This window comes from Bombina bombina, chromosome 3 (genome assembly GCF_027579735.1).
Source record: "Bombina bombina isolate aBomBom1 chromosome 3, aBomBom1.pri, whole genome shotgun sequence".
Classification (NCBI taxonomy): Eukaryota; Metazoa; Chordata; class Amphibia; order Anura; family Bombinatoridae; genus Bombina; species Bombina bombina.
The window spans coordinates 571159168-571174866 of record NC_069501.1 but is presented as its reverse complement, the minus strand read 5'-3'; the positions used below and the strand labels follow the sequence as shown (position 1 = coordinate 571174866).

General features: G+C 40.8%; 1 non-coding gene across 1 annotated transcript; it reads left to right on the top strand.

The window, feature by feature from the left end:
• Window positions 1-6196: 6196 nt before the first annotated feature.
• LOC128655144 (U6 spliceosomal RNA) lies at window positions 6197-6303 on the top strand. Its single transcript, XR_008401691.1, has one exon. It is a non-coding gene; the product is annotated as a U6 spliceosomal RNA (small nuclear RNA).
• Window positions 6304-15699: the final 9396 nt, after the last annotated feature.

Genomic DNA, 15699 nt, shown 5'->3' with positions numbered 1-15699 from the left:
GGGGTGATGAGCCTAGTAAATGTGTTATTTGAGCATATTTTAGCCATCGGGAGAAGGTTCCACCGACTAGTTCTATAAGCTGCGATCTGAGTTTCAATTTTCCTCCCTCGGTCAGGTACGTGAATGGTATGGTTGGGCCTGTATCAGGGGAGTACACTTCGTTCAGGACAAGCCCCCCGTGGAATTCCGCATTTATCGGAATTGGTGTCATTGGTGAGATGTATGTCGTGAGGCCTTTAGTCTTAAGTCTGATAGTATCCCATGTACGGAAGTAGTGAGCGTAGAGGGGGGAGGTTCTAGATAGTGTGGGTCTACATGTTTGTTTAATCCACCACAGTGGCCCTAGAGTGGGTGAGCGTAACAGGAAGGAATCTATAGAGGACCATGCTTTTGTGTGTGTGACATCATGCCACTCTAGGATTTTTTGCAGAACTACAGCTTTATAGTAATGTGATATTAGTGGTACCCCCAAGCCTCCCTTGCGTAGGGGTTTCGTCAAGATCTTTTTACTAATACGGGGTTTTACCTTTCCCCAAATAAAGGAATTTATCATGGATTATAGTTTAGTCAGGTAATGCAATGGCAGTTGGATTGGTGCAGCCTGAAGTAGATACAGGATTTGGGGCAAGGTGGTCATTTTAACTGCCTGGATCCTTCCCCACCAAGACAGGGGTTTCTCTTGCCAGGAGTTGAAATCTTTTCTAAGTTTGTATAATAGTGGTATATAATTGAATTTAAACAATTTGTTAATAGAGGGGCCCAAATAAATTCCAAGGTATTTGAGTTTATCCTGAAGTAAGGTGTATGAGCATAGGGTTTTGAGATTCTCAAAGCTTTCTTTTGGAAGGTTAATATTAAGGATTTCAGATTTTCTGGCATTGATAGAGAAGTTAGAGTGGGCACTAAATCTCTAAAATTCTGTCAATAAGTGTGGCAGGGACTTATGTGGATGTGTTAAGAAGTGAGAACGTCGTCAGCGTAAAGAGTGAGCTTATACGTATTGGGACCTAACTGTGGGCCAGTGATATGTGAGTTTCTCCGAATGTGGGCCTCTAGTATCTCAATGGATACGGCAAACAGTAGAGGAGACAGGGGACACCCCTGTCTCGTGCCATTTTTAATTCTAAAGCTGTCAGAAAGTGTGTTATTTGCCCTGACCTTAGCGGTCGGGCAGGAGTAGAGGCTAAAGATCCTCCGAAGCATCATGGGTCCTATCCCAATAGTGGTCAGGCAAAGTCTCAAGAAGGCCCAGTCCAGCCGGTCAAATGCTTTCTCAGCATCGGTTGAGATCAGGATGGTAGGTATTTTTGACCGGCCAGACTGTTCAATTAGGTGTAAGACCCTTGTGGTGTTGTCCCTTGCTTCTCTTTTTGGGATAAAGCCAGATTGGTCGGTGTGGATAACCTGTGGCAAGATTTTATTCATTCTGGTCGCTAATATTTTTGAGTAAAGCTTAATATCTGTATTAAGTAAAGATATTGGTCTATAGTTGCCCACCTGAGTGGTGTCCTTGTCCGGTTTAGGGATAACTGATATGTATGCCTCAAGGGAGCCCTCTGACCATGTTGTTCCCTTATCTATAGACTGAAATAGGGTTGTTAAATGGGGGATAAGCAGGTTTTTATATTGTTTATAGTAGGCGTTTGAGAACCCGTCTGGACCTGGGCTTTTATGTAAAGGGAGGGAATTTATGGCTGTTGTTACTTCCTGAGGTGTAATGGGGCTATCTAGAAGTTCTGATAGTTCTTTAGGGATGCTGGGAAGAGAGGCATCTAGTATGTACTGTTCTGTGGCTGAAGGCGTTGCAGTTGCTGGGGGGGTTTGTAGGTTATAGAGACTGCTATAGTTTTTAAACTCCTCAACTATTGAGGGGCTGCTTACTAAACTGTTCCCCGCGTTGTTCACTATCTTATGAATATGCGTGCTTAGCCTACGCTCCTTAAGAACTCTAGCTAGAGAGGGGCCTATCTTATTAGACCTAGCCAGGGATGTCTTTTTGAGATATATCGCTCTAGTTTGGGCTTCCTTGTAGAGTAGTCTATTTAAGTCATTTCTGTGTTGCCTTTAGGAGGTCGGCGGGTGCTTCTTGGTGTTTTCTCTAGAGTGCGTATGGAATGCAGAATAGTCGAGATTTGTGTTCTAAAGTGTTTTGTCTGTAGAGCTTTATGTTTGATCAGTTCTCCACGCAGGACCGATTTATGTGCTTCCCAAAGTGAGGGGGGGGGAGATGTCATTTGTGTTATTAATTCTAAAGTACTCCTCAACGGTATCTGCTATGTGTTTGGAGAGTATTTTGTTTTTTAGTAACGCTTCGTCTAACCTCCAAACAAAGGGGGATAGAGGGGCTTCTGACCATTCAAGGGTTATTGACACCATAGCGTGATCGGACCAACTAGTTGGGGTGATTTCTGCATTCTGAATTTGGCCGTATATAGATTGATCAGCTAAAACATAATCTATGCGGGAGTAGTTTCTGTGTGGGTTTGAGTAAAAGGTGTAGGTGCATTGGGAAGGGTGTTTCAGTCTCCATGTGTCAAGTAAAGTCAGGGTTTGAATGAGGGACACTGTGTCAGTGAGTGTTTTAGGGGGAACACTGCTGCGTCCCGTCGAACAGTCCAAGGTGGTGTCAAATGCTAAGTTAAAGTCCCCCGCCAGAACAAGAGGTCCCTTCAGGTGAGAGAGTATATGACGTTTGAGTGTTTTCAGGAATTTGGTCTGTTTTGTGTTAGGAACATAAATGTTAGTCAGTGTTAACGGCCTGTTAAATAGTAAGCCAGTCACTATTATCCATCTACCTCCCGGGTCAGAGACAGTTTCTAGCAGTTGGAATGGTAAGTGTCCGTGGAACAGAATCCCCACCCCGCCTGTTTTCCTAGTATTATGGGAGAAATATCCCACAGGGTAGTCTTTGTTAGAGAATAGAGGGGGGGAATCCTTAGGGAAGTGGGTCTCCTGGACGAAGACTATGTCTGCTTTTATCTTTTTGAACCACGCCAGTGCTACAGAGCGCTTGGTAGGAGAGTTTAGCCCTTTAACATTCTGTGTGACTATTGAGACTAATGGAGGCGCCATGATGTTCTGGGTAACCGGCAGTTTATGATGTGTAGCCTAAGTGTATGCAGGTGGGTGCTAACGTGTTTACTAAGGGGAATAGGAAGGGTAGTTCTTACCTGAAGCCGCAATTCCTCTCGAAGCGTACCGCCCCATCCAGACCAAATGGACGAGGTAAGTGTAGGGAAGAAAAGGGGGAAACAAAGGACAGATAGAAGTCTAAAAGAAGAAAACATAATGATTAATAATCCAGTTATAGACTGAACATCAATATTAATACACAAAAAATTAAACAAACAGTGCATGAGTATTCTAACAGGAGTACTCATAGGTAGAGTGGGGGGGAAAAAGTGGCTGCTACTACGTTTGGTAGCAGGCCGGTTATCTAATCACATTATTTTATAGGAACGTGACTTCTGGTAGGTCTTCTAGAAATATGGGCAGTAATTGTAACAGGCCATATGGGAGGTCAATCTCACTTTTGACAGCTGGGATAATCAACAAACCTCAGTAACCATATGTAGGGACTAAGTAGGGGGACAGTAAAACTGGGATTCTAATGTTACTGCTATAAATCTAGATGGCTAGGGACCAGTTGATTGTTCTAGGCATGTACAGTATGGCTAATGAAAAGCAGAAAGCATAACCGCACATTTTTGCATTAGTTAAATGTTTTTCAAGTGGATCAGTCCGGGTTCGAGGATGGGTCTTTGGGCTGTGTTCTGTTCCTTTTGTGGCGTGAGACCTGAGTCCAATCTTGTCTTCGTGTTCGCTGATCTTTAGGTGAGGGAGGCATGTCGGATATGGAGGGAAGAGTAGGGGGCCGAATGCCCAGTTGGGAGCAGAATGATTCCAGGTCTTCAGGGCTTCTGTAGATAGCAGAAACATTGTCCTTTACTACTCTGAGACAGAAAGGAAAGCCCCAACGATATGGTATTTTTTGTTCTCTCAAAAGCAGTGTCAGTGGTTTAGCCTCCCTCCTCTTTGTTAAAGTCATTTGACTCAGGTCTGCAAAAAATTGTAAAGCATGTCCCTCAAAAGTAATGGGTGCTTGCTGTCTTGCTGCAGATAAGATATCCTCTTTGTCTTTATAATTAGTGAATTTCAGTATAATGTCCCGCGGGGGTGCGGGGTCTTTGGGCAGGGGTCTTAAGGCACGATGGAAACGGTCTAGCAGGTATTCTTTCCCCCTGACCTCTTGATTTTTGTTTCCCATGAGCTCATTAAACAGTTTCTGGAGAAAGGGCAGCAGGTCTGCAGCTTTAATAGATTCAGGGACTCCCCGTATCCTGATATTGTGGCGTCTGCCTCTATTATCCAGGTCCTCAACCTGGTCTTGTAGTTGCTGAATAATATTGGAGTTGCAGGATGAATGTTGGATTTGTTGGTCAAGTAGCCTGTCTGTGCTTTCTAGGCTTTCTTCCAGATTTGCAATTCTATTGCCTATTTCGTTAATTTCTTTTTTAACCTCTGTGAGGCTTGATTTAATCATTGAGCTCACTTGTGTTATGAAGTTGGAAAAATCTTCTTTAGAGGGGAGAGATAGTATATCTGCCTTAGTAAGAATATTGTCTTCTTCCAATGTTATGTCAGTCTCTGCCTGCGCAGGGGGAGAATTTGAAGGAGAAGGGGGGGTTTGTGCAGTGGGGTTATCCATGGCCTTGAAGAAAGAGTGAACTTTAGGTGTAACTGCCCCGGTTCCCTTTAATGTTTTTTCAGTTCTGGGCCCTTTCCTAGTAGCCATGAAAGAGCTATGTTAAACAAGGTTTAGATGGAACTGTTAGGGTCAGGCTAGTGCCGGGTTGCGAGCTAGGTTGCTGCCCGCTATGATGGGACTGATCACTCTTGGCAAAAATGGAGAGGACTGTGGCAAGGAGGGTCTCTGCGAATGATATCTAGATATCCACGTGGCCTGGTTATGGTGGTGATAACTGCCCAATATTGTAGAGGTATTCACTGTGTCTTGGTTTGCGCTAACATATGGTGTGTGACAGATTCATATTTTCAAAGGGTTTCATACTCCTTTATGTAGCGGCTCTGTATGTATGGCCTTGCATGGAAGCTCTGAAAGGTTTACTCACTGCGGTGTCTGGAGCAGTTGGATTTTGCAGTCAAATATCGCCTCAATGTCTGATCGCAGTTTCCTGTGTTCCGGAGGGGTAAGATGACGGTTAGTCAGCCGGACAGGCCTGTGGTTTGAAAATGTAGTGCCATCCGGGTGTTTGTGTCGGACCGCGTGGTCGGCCGCGCTGTGTTAGAAATGCTGATCTTCTACGGTGCCGACTGGAGTTCAAAACTTCTTTTACTCGATCTTTGATGTCAGCGGATGTTCTGTAGCTAAGAGTCACATATAGATTGACGTTCCTAAGCCTTTAAAAGTTTTAATAAAACCGGCCTCACACCGGAGCTCTTTCAGCTTGCGTCCATTTCTGAAGCAGGCTAGCTCCGCCCCTAGCCCTAACCCTTTTAGACATGTGGACCTTTTTAACTCCTATGCATCCCCACAGCCCTTCGGGATCCAGCCTCAGAGATCGACTTAACCGACAGGTAGCAGACTACCTTGCCTTAACTGCGGATCTCGACACTCTGAGGAGCGATGAACACTTTGACTACTGGGTGTGCAAGCTTGACCTGTGGCCTGAGCTATCCCAATTTGCAATCGAACTTCTGGCCTGCCTCGCTTCAAGTGTCCTGTCAAAAAGGACCTTCAGTGCAGCAGGAGGTATTGTTACTGAGAAGAGAGGTTGCCTAGGTCAAAAAAGTCTTGATTACCTCACCTTTATTAAAATGAATGAGGGATGGATCCCGAAGGGACTGACATTGGGCGATACATTCGAGTAAAATAGGCCTGATGAGATGAGCTGCCTTGGGATTAAAATGGTCCACACGCTGCTGTATTTTATCTTCGAATGCCGTATGACTTATCCGCCAACAACTAGGGTTCAAGCCACAATGTTTTAGGGCACTTTCTAACTGTCAAACAAACATCAATTTTTCTGGCCGCTGCTACAGCAGCGGCTGCAACAATACCTGATTTTTCAGGCATGTGTACATGCCTAATTTTTCTGGCCTCTGGTGCTGCACTGTGGCTTCAAAACCCAAACCAAAAAAAAGGCACATAACAGGGATTAAACTGCTAAGAATAGTGCTCGCTTCGGCAGCACATATACTAAAATTGGAACGATACAGAGAAGATTAGCATGGCCCCTGCGCAAGGATGACACGCAAATTCGTGAAGCGTTCCATATTTTTACACCTACTCCCTGGGTATCATGTTTCAATACCGGTATGGGCATTCAAAGGGACTGCAGTGGGACCCCGGGGGTCACGCTTATCAGGCACACCGAAAAGTTGGCATTGGGTAACGTAATAGAGTTTTTCACAATCGGAGAGAGATGTGATCTCTGAATACTTAAGACTCCCTTCCATCGAACGCTATGACAGGAGACTTATGTTGCTAATAGAGCATTTATCTTGGCACAAACTATGAGACTTTTTGCTGTTATTTTTATAAGCCCTTTTTGTTGGTCTCTAGTGACACCTTTGAAACTTGCATATCTACTCAGTTGGTGATAAGTGCTACACAGATTACTCTGCAATAATTCATGTTCACTAAGAACTCTTTAGAGTTACATGAGACAATTTTATATTTCGATATCTAGTATTCTTCTAGTTTTGTTCATTATGCCATTTGGCTTATATCTAAAACAAACATAGCTAGCTATAAAGTGAATAATGTTACACATTGTATATATTCGCTGTTTAGCTCAATATTATTAATATGGATATATTCATAGGGGCACTGTTTTCTTTACCTGGGCTTTTGCTATTTTAACACTTATTAATGTGTGAGAACACGTGACTAATTTGCTGAATGAAATAAGGCTAGGGTAGTGTCACCACTATGTCTATTAACAATATGCAGCCTCTCACGGGGCTCATCTATATCCTGTAAACTTCATGACAAATAACTAGTTCTGCCAGATAGACTTATCAGTACGGTGGCTAATTAATAACACTTATCTACATACACTTTGCGCTGGGGCATAGGGCCCGTGCCCCTCAGATTGAATCCTATTACTTGTGTGTAGTAGTGCAGCATCTATCTAACACTGATTACATCTCTCTATTATAACTTCTAATTTACTGGTTAACTTAAAGTAATGTATTCCACACACGTTTTACACCCCTAAAGTATTTATATACTAATTCCCTCATAGAGGGAACCAAAAGTCCCCATATCAACCGATACAGTAAAATTAGGTTTTTGCAATGTGTAATCTGATGTATAAGAGGTTAACTATAGCTGATGCTGTTGGGTGCTTTGTTTTAATTACTTCTGGTTAGCAGTCCCATCATAACTATATATGTCAATTATGTGTTTCAAGTTGTCCAGCCTAAGTTTTTTTTTATGTGGTCTCTGACGTATTAGAGGTCGACTACGGCCGAAACTGTTGGGTGCTTTGTTTAAACTGTACATGGTTAGCATTCTCATCATAATATTATATGTCACTTATAGGTTACCCTTGAGGACATAATGTTTATGTTTGGCGATTACATTAAGCTATTGTATATGTTTTATATAAATTTATCTCTCCTTACAAACAGTTCCCTCTATCCTACCTCGAGATATTTGCTTGTGCTATAGATCATTCTTTTCGGACCTGGTGGGTCTGGCCATCTCGCCATAATAGCATAAGTCAGTTGTGATCATAGTGGCTAGCTTAAGACCTCTGCCGTCCTCATAATAATAATAATAATAATCTCTATATTCTTATATAGCACCCCCCCCTATCAATACACTCTGGCATTCGCAGTTATGCTGGAAGTGTTTTCAAGCGGTTTACCTTGACAAATACCGCAAACACAATCATATTTAAACTCATCTATTTACTTACTAAACAATTTCCATTTCTATTCCTTTTTCCATCCATTTTTCCATCCATTCAATTATCTTTATGATATATATTTAGATAGACATATTTGTTTTATGCTTTACTGTTATTTAAATATTGAAGAAATGTTGTAATACAAAAAAGTGAAAAATGTAAGAGGTCTGCTTTGTTTTGAGACTTTCACTATGACATACCAAGGAATACCACTCCCTTGGAAGTGGAAACCACTGTATATTTTGCTACAATTCAGTTTAATATGTGATGTTATATATTACTTTATTTGTATGTCACATCTTTATAAACCTCAATAAAAATGATTTAAACAAAAAAAAAAAAAAAAAAACTGCTAAGAATAGTACTACTTAACACACCACTAATATCTGGTGGCACAGTAGATTGCACGCGCAGTGCCCCAAATTTGAAGTAGGAGGACCGACCAAGCATCTTTTTCCATCTCCCGGTTCCTAAAATCCATGCCATATACACCGCAGTGGAAGGTACACGGCTAAAATTTCTTTGCACAAAAGGCAATCCCCAACCTGTACTTGATTGTGCAAAAGGAAGTAACCTTGCCATGGGTCCCAGACGCACGTCTTGTAAAATTCTCTGTCTGGGAAATTATCTATCTATCAAATCTATCTATTTATCTATCAAATCTATCTATCTATCGTATCTATCAAATGTATCTATTGCATCTATTGATCTATCTAATCTATGTATCTATATATCAAATCTATCTCATGGCCAGACCGACCAAGCATCTTTTTCCATCTCCTGGTTCCTAAAATCCATGCCATATACACGTACCCTGATAGGGGATGTAACAGGTATTAAACTGATATGAATGGTCTGTCAAGTAGTACTATTCTTATCTGTTGGCACAGTAGATTGCACGCCATGCTCTGACAAAATGCAGAAGGACATTTGGCAGACGGACATTTGGCAGACGGACATTTGGCTGACAGACAGAAAGCTAAAGAATGTTCCGATTTCGGCCGAGGGCAGATACGTTCCAGAGTGCTCTGTTTTAATCAGAGCCTCGGGCGCCACAACTGCCTCTGGGAACCTTACCATGGGTCACAGACCGCACGTCTTGTAATTCTCTGTCTGGGAAATTATCTATCAATCAAATCTATCTATTTATCTATCAAATCTATCTATCGTATCTATCATCAAATGTATCTATTGCATCTATTGATCTATCTAATCTATGTATCTATCTATCTCATGGCCGGACGGACCAAGCATCTTTTTCCATCTCCCGGTTCCTAAAAATTATCCCCGGGTTCCTAAAATCGATGCCATACCTGTACTCGATTGTGCAAAAGGAAGTCATGGGATATGGGGTCTTTCATGCTGTCATGCCTGTTGAGGGTCGGGGACCCTCGTATAAAAAGGCTAAAGGAGAACGACCTGTACTGGGTGTCCAAGCATCTTTTTCCATCTCCCGGTTCCTAAAAATTATCTCTGGGTTCCTAAAAATGATACCATACCTGTACTTGATTGTGCAAAAGGAAGTAATGGCATATGGGGTCTTTCATGCTGTTGTGCCTGTTGAGGGTCGGGGACGCTCGTATAAAAAGGCTGAAGGAGAACGACCTGTACTGGGTGTCCAAGCATCTTTTTCCATCTCCAGGTTCCTAAAAATTATCTCTGGGTTCCTAAAATCGATGACATACCTGTACTCAATTGTGCAAAAGGAAGTCATGGCATATGGGGTCTTTCAAACTGCCTGGCCTGTTGAGGGTCGGGGACCCTCCTATAAAAAGGCTGAAGGAGAACGACCTGCACTGGGTGTCCAAGCATCTTTTTCCATCTCCCGGTTCCTAAAAATTATCTCCGGATTCCTACAATCAATGCCATACCTGTACTCAATTGTGCAAAAGGAAGTCATGGCATATGGAGTCTTTCAAACTGTCTGGCCTATTGAGGGTCAGGGACCCTCGTATAAAAGGCTGAAGGATAACGACCTGTACTGGGTGTCCAAGCATATTTTTCCATCTTCCGGTTCCTAAAAATTATCTGCGGGTTCCTAAAATCTATGCCATACCTGTACTCGATTTTTCAAAAGGAAGTAATGGCATATGGGGTCTTTCATGCTGTTGTGCCTGTTGAGGGTCGGGGACCCTCGTATGAAAAGGCTGAAGGAGAACGACCTGTACTGGGTGTCCAAACATCTTTTTCCATCTCCCGGTTCCTAAAAATTATCTGCGGGTTCCTAAAATCGATGCCATACATGTACTCGATTGTGCAAAAGGAAGTAATGGCATATGGGGTCTTTCATGCTGTTGTGCCTGTTGAGGGTCGGGGACCCTCGTATAAAAAGGCTGAAGGAGAACGACCTGTACTGGGTGTCCAAGCATCTTTTTCCATCTCCCAGTTCCTAAAATCCATGCCATATACATGTCCCCTGATAGGGGACGTAACAGGGATTAAACTGATAAGAATAGTACTAGTTAACACACCACTCCTATCTGGTGGCACAGTAGACTGCACGCGGTGCTCTGACAAAATGCAGAAGGACATTTGGCAGACTGACATTTGGCAGACGGACATTTGGCCGACAGGCAGAAAGCTAAAGAATGTTCCGATTTCGGCCGAGGGCAGATACACAGAGTGCTCTGTTCTAATCAGAGCCTCGAGCACCGCAACTGCCTCTGGGAACCTTACCATGGGTCCCAGACCGCCCGTCTTGTAATTCTCTGTCTGGGAAATTATCTTTCTATCAAATCTATCTATTTATCTATCAAATCTATCTATCTATCTATTGTATCTATCATCAAATGTATCTATTGCATCTATTGATCTATAATCTATGTATCTATCTATCTATCTATCTATCTATCTATCTATCTATCTATCTATCTAGACAAATAGGGTTACCTGTATTGAGATTGATCACAGCCGCAGGCCTTAGTGCAGGTAAAAAAAGACTTCTTTATTCAGGTAGATTTCAACATTTACAGGGTGAACAGACTCAGGGGTACATTGAGCACAAACGTCCGACGCGTTTCCTGCCCGGAGGCACTTCGTCAGGGACTTACAAAGTCAAAATACAAACAGCTTAAAAGGGCTTACTTGCTTACGTGACAAAATTAGCACCTGCTCATTATGGTTGAAAGTACAACTGCTGCCGTCTATGGAAATTTGCTACCGCTGGGTCCAAAAGAACCCCTTTGAACTGATCGGCGAGAATAACATTGTGTCCATAGTGCCATATGTATATATATCTTGTATCTATATTGGTAGATATCACAGAAGACACAATGTGAGTGTCGTAAACCAGTAACATATTATGATAACGTTTTCCAAAGAAGGCAGCCAAATATAACAGAAATTGTACTAAAATCTATTCGTATGAGCAGGTGTTAAAAAAAACATAATTATCTTCAAGCTACAAATTCTAAAAAGAATAACAATATTATTCATACAATGTACAGCGGACTCACAGAGGATTCGAACTGAGACATTTTCACAAGTCTCTTATGTAGATTTAAGATGTTAAAATCAAGTATTTAAGATTTGAACGGTCTTTGTAAAGAATATTAATTGTTACACATTCAGGAGAGAATTTAAGGACTTATAGAACAATCAGTTCTTTTGCTTGGCTTGCTTTGTTAGTTACAGTGTGTGTGTGAGCTAGCTGAACTCTTTGTGAAAAGCAATAAGTTTTTAAAGTGATGTGTGCAAGTGTGATTGGAGACTAAGACTAAAAAATAAAAAATAAAAAATAAAAAGATGAGTATGTGAGGTTGAAAAGAATATGTGTAGTTAGAAAGAAAATTTAATGTGTGACCTCTCTAAACGAAAGATTTTCTTAAGGTAGAATGTCCTAAAATGGATCATATCTGCCATTAATCTGTGTTCATATAGACACAGAAATAGTGAATGAACTGTGTAAGCCATAAAATTAATATTAATAGTATGTCCTAAGAGGGATCAAATCTAATATTAATCCACGTCTATATAGACAGTGAAATAGTGTATAAACTGTATAAACAAAAATTAATGTGAGATTTAATAAACAAATAAAGCCAAGACCTAAAATTAATACAACTAAATGCACAGATGTTGTAACTAAAGAGCTCTCAGGGGACAATACTTTAACAGGTATACTTCTTGATTTTTCGTATATATGTGTATAACTTATTGTAAACTATTTCATGTATATTTGTGTCTTGATGTGGATAATCTAGTCTATAAAGTATCTAAGATCTGTTATCTTATTAATGCCATTTGGAGTACCGGTCATTAAATTGAATATCCAAAAGGCTTCTTTTTTATTCAGCTTAGCCGTTCTATCCCCACCTCTAATATCATAAGGGGCGTGGTCTATGCCTTGAAAGCTGAACATGGTACTGAGATTGTGGTCATTAACTGGGATACCCAGAGAAATAAAGTGTTCAGCAAAGTGCTTGGCTACTGGGGTGGAAGGAGGGTCGTGTTTAATGGAGAGCAAATGCTCCCTGACCCTGTCCTTGAGTAATCTAGTTGTCCTGCCTACATATTGTTTACAACAGATCTTGCAATTAATTAAATAAACCACAAATTTAGAATTACAATTAAGTCTAAATCTGATATCAAAACATTTGCCCGTGATCTTAGATTTAAATTCTTTGCCAGGGAGCGCAAATTCACAACTCTTGCAGGGAGTCTTTTTACATCTGAAGAAGCCCTTTTCTGGTTGTAACCAAGAATGATTATTTTTAGTTGAAAAATCTCTATTCAGATGGTTTCCAATAGTTCTTGCTCTTCTACTAACTAACCTTATGCCCTGACTTTGTAATGAATCTTGTAACAGGGCATCTCTATCTAGTACAGGAAGATATTTCTTTATGATGTTATTGATACGGTTAAACTGTCTGCTGTAACAAGTAGAGAAGGTTATAGGTGGATTCTGACTTTTCTGGTTGCTACTGTTATTGTTGTGTGATCTTGTTTTTAGGGTGTCCTGAAGAAGCTCATCTCTGTGCATGAGTTCAACCTCTTTGCTAACTCTTTCTAAGGTGCAAATGTCATAACCTCTAATGTGAAGTCGCTGAGTGAGAGAATGTGCTTGTTCTATATAAGTATGAGTATTGCTACAATTCCGTCTAAGGCGCATGTATTCTCCTTTTGGGATAGCCATTTTGAGGTGAGCTGGATGATGTGAATCTGCTCGTAGGATTGTGTTTCCTGATGTCACTTTTCTGAATGTGGAGGTAATGATTGAGTGTGAAACAATATCTAACTTTAATGTGATGTCTAAGAACGGTATGTCTTCTTTTGATGCTGTGTATGTGAATCCCAAATTAAGATTATTATCATTTAAATATTTTACAAATGTGGGTATTGAATTGATGTCACCCTTCCATAATATAACCAAGTCGTCGATGTATCTTCTGTAAAACCCTATCTGTGACTTAAAAGGGTTATTGTCATGGAATATTTTTTGAAATTCAAAGTGTGTTAGATAGAGATTTGAATATGATGGTGCAAACTTTGCACCCATGGCGGTGCCCTGATTTTGTACATAATGGGTACCTTCAAACGTAAAATTGTTATGGTTCAAAAGGAATTTTGCACCGTCACATACAAATCTGATAAACCTATCTTCATATGTAGTGTACATCTCAAGCATGGACTGCAAAGCTTCGATGCCCTTGTTGTGTGGTATACATGAATATAATGAGTTGACATCTATGGTGAGTAGAATGTCAGCTTCCTCGACATGCACGGAGTTTAGCAGTCTTAACAGATGCTTAGTGTCACGGAGATATGCTGGAGTTATTTGTACAATAGGTTGTAAGACTGGGTCAATAAAGGACCCAAGTTTTTCCCCTAGGGATCCTACACCAGAAATGATAGGGCGTCCAGGAGGGCGTTCTCTGTTCTTATGTATTTTGGGTAGGTGCTTGAACACTGGTGTGTTGGGAAATTGATTCTTGAGAGAGTCAGCCTTTAACTTGGTGATGACACCTTCCTGTACATAGTTGTCTAAAAAATCATTAAGTTCCATGACAAATTTCCTAGTCGGGTTAAATGTCAATTTGTGATAGGTGGTGTCATCACCAAGCTGTCTGAGAGCCTCGTTAGTATACTGAGCCCTGTCCTGTACTACTATACAGCCACCCTTATCAGAATTTTGAATAATGAGATCATTGTTTTCTTGTAATTTCTTTAGGATATTTCTCTCCTTCTTAGATAGATTATTACTTTTCCCATATTTAAATCTAGTACTGGTGTTGGTTTCTCTGGCTAATGCGTAAAGGTCCCTCTCAACTAAACTTTGAAAGACCTCTATAAAGTCCCCCCTCATTTGTATGGGATAGAAATACTTATTCGCATTGGTAGTAATGGTAGGGATACTTAGATTTTGTGTATTGGATCGTGCACTCTCACTTTCAAGTGATAATAAATTGACAATTTCACATTGATCGTCAAAGTTGAAGCAGTCAATGTCTATACTATTAATCACAAGACTTTGATTTATGTTATTTGTTGCTTCTCCATCAGTGTTATTTCTCATAGGTAAGTCATTGACTAATTCTTGTGCAGAATTCCTGTCTGCTAAGGCAAAGTGCCTCTTTAACGTGAGCTTTCTAGTAAATCTGTTTAAGTCCACTAGTGTCCCAAAGAGGTTGAAATCTTTGCTTGGGGCGAATCCTAGGCCCTTAGAGAGAACAGTCAATTCTTCCATATTTAGTTGTATACTTGAAAGGTTTACCACATTAAGATCTTCGTGATGATCATCCCGTTGATGGTGATTCTTACTTTCATTTATTATTTCCTTGATCCCCGACCTCTTCCTCTTACGGGTCTCCTGCTTGGGTACCTCGCCGGGGTCGCCATGCCGACCTCGATAGGTGAATCGTTTTTTGCAGAGACATTGGTCGAACCACTGATGTAATTGGTCGATATAATCCCTTCTAGGGATCTGTGAGAGGATCCTTTCTTGGGTTTGACTGTTGGTTCACTGGTGCGGATCTGGTCTTTGTTTTCGATGGGAGTGGAAGCTCGTGGACTCTCATCACTAATATCTGTTTCAAAACTAGAGAACGTAACTTTTTTATCAGCAGCTTTTCTCTTTTGATTGCTGTTATTCCTTCTGCTTTGTCTGCTTGTGGTCCAGTTGTAGACAGTATTAAGATCATAATCTTTGCAATCTCTGTGGTATTTCTTTAGTTTGTTCTCTGTTAATTCATCGTCGAGTTTCTTCAGAGTTGTCTCTAATTGAGATGAGTAATCTTTATACTTTAGATCATTAATAAAGGATTCACAAGTAGATTTGATGTCAGTTAGTTCTTGACTGGTTTTGGTGTATTCTTGTTCCTTATCTTTAAGTAACTGTTTCATTAAAGTGAGTGAGCACTGACTCAAAGTATTATTCCATTCTGTCATGAAATCTAAACGCTGTGATGCATAGGCTGGATATTTCTTCATCCTCAGGCCTCTGGGTATTTTACCCTCATCGATATATAATTTTAAGAATTCTATGTCCGACCAAAGTTTGAGCTCCTTGATTTCTTTTTTCTCCCTTATTACAAAGACAGAACAAATATCCTCTGGAGTCTCGCTGCCTGAGCTGGTACCCTGTAATAATGAATTGAATTTGGCCCTGCAGTTGGAATGAATGACTTCCGCCATCTTGGTCTTGCAGTTCAACTGGGAGTTAATTGAGACACCCCTGTCACAATATGAGCAAAATAACACACAAAGTTCGTAAGAACTGCACGTTGTGATTCAACCACTGACTTTCTAAGTGTACATACTG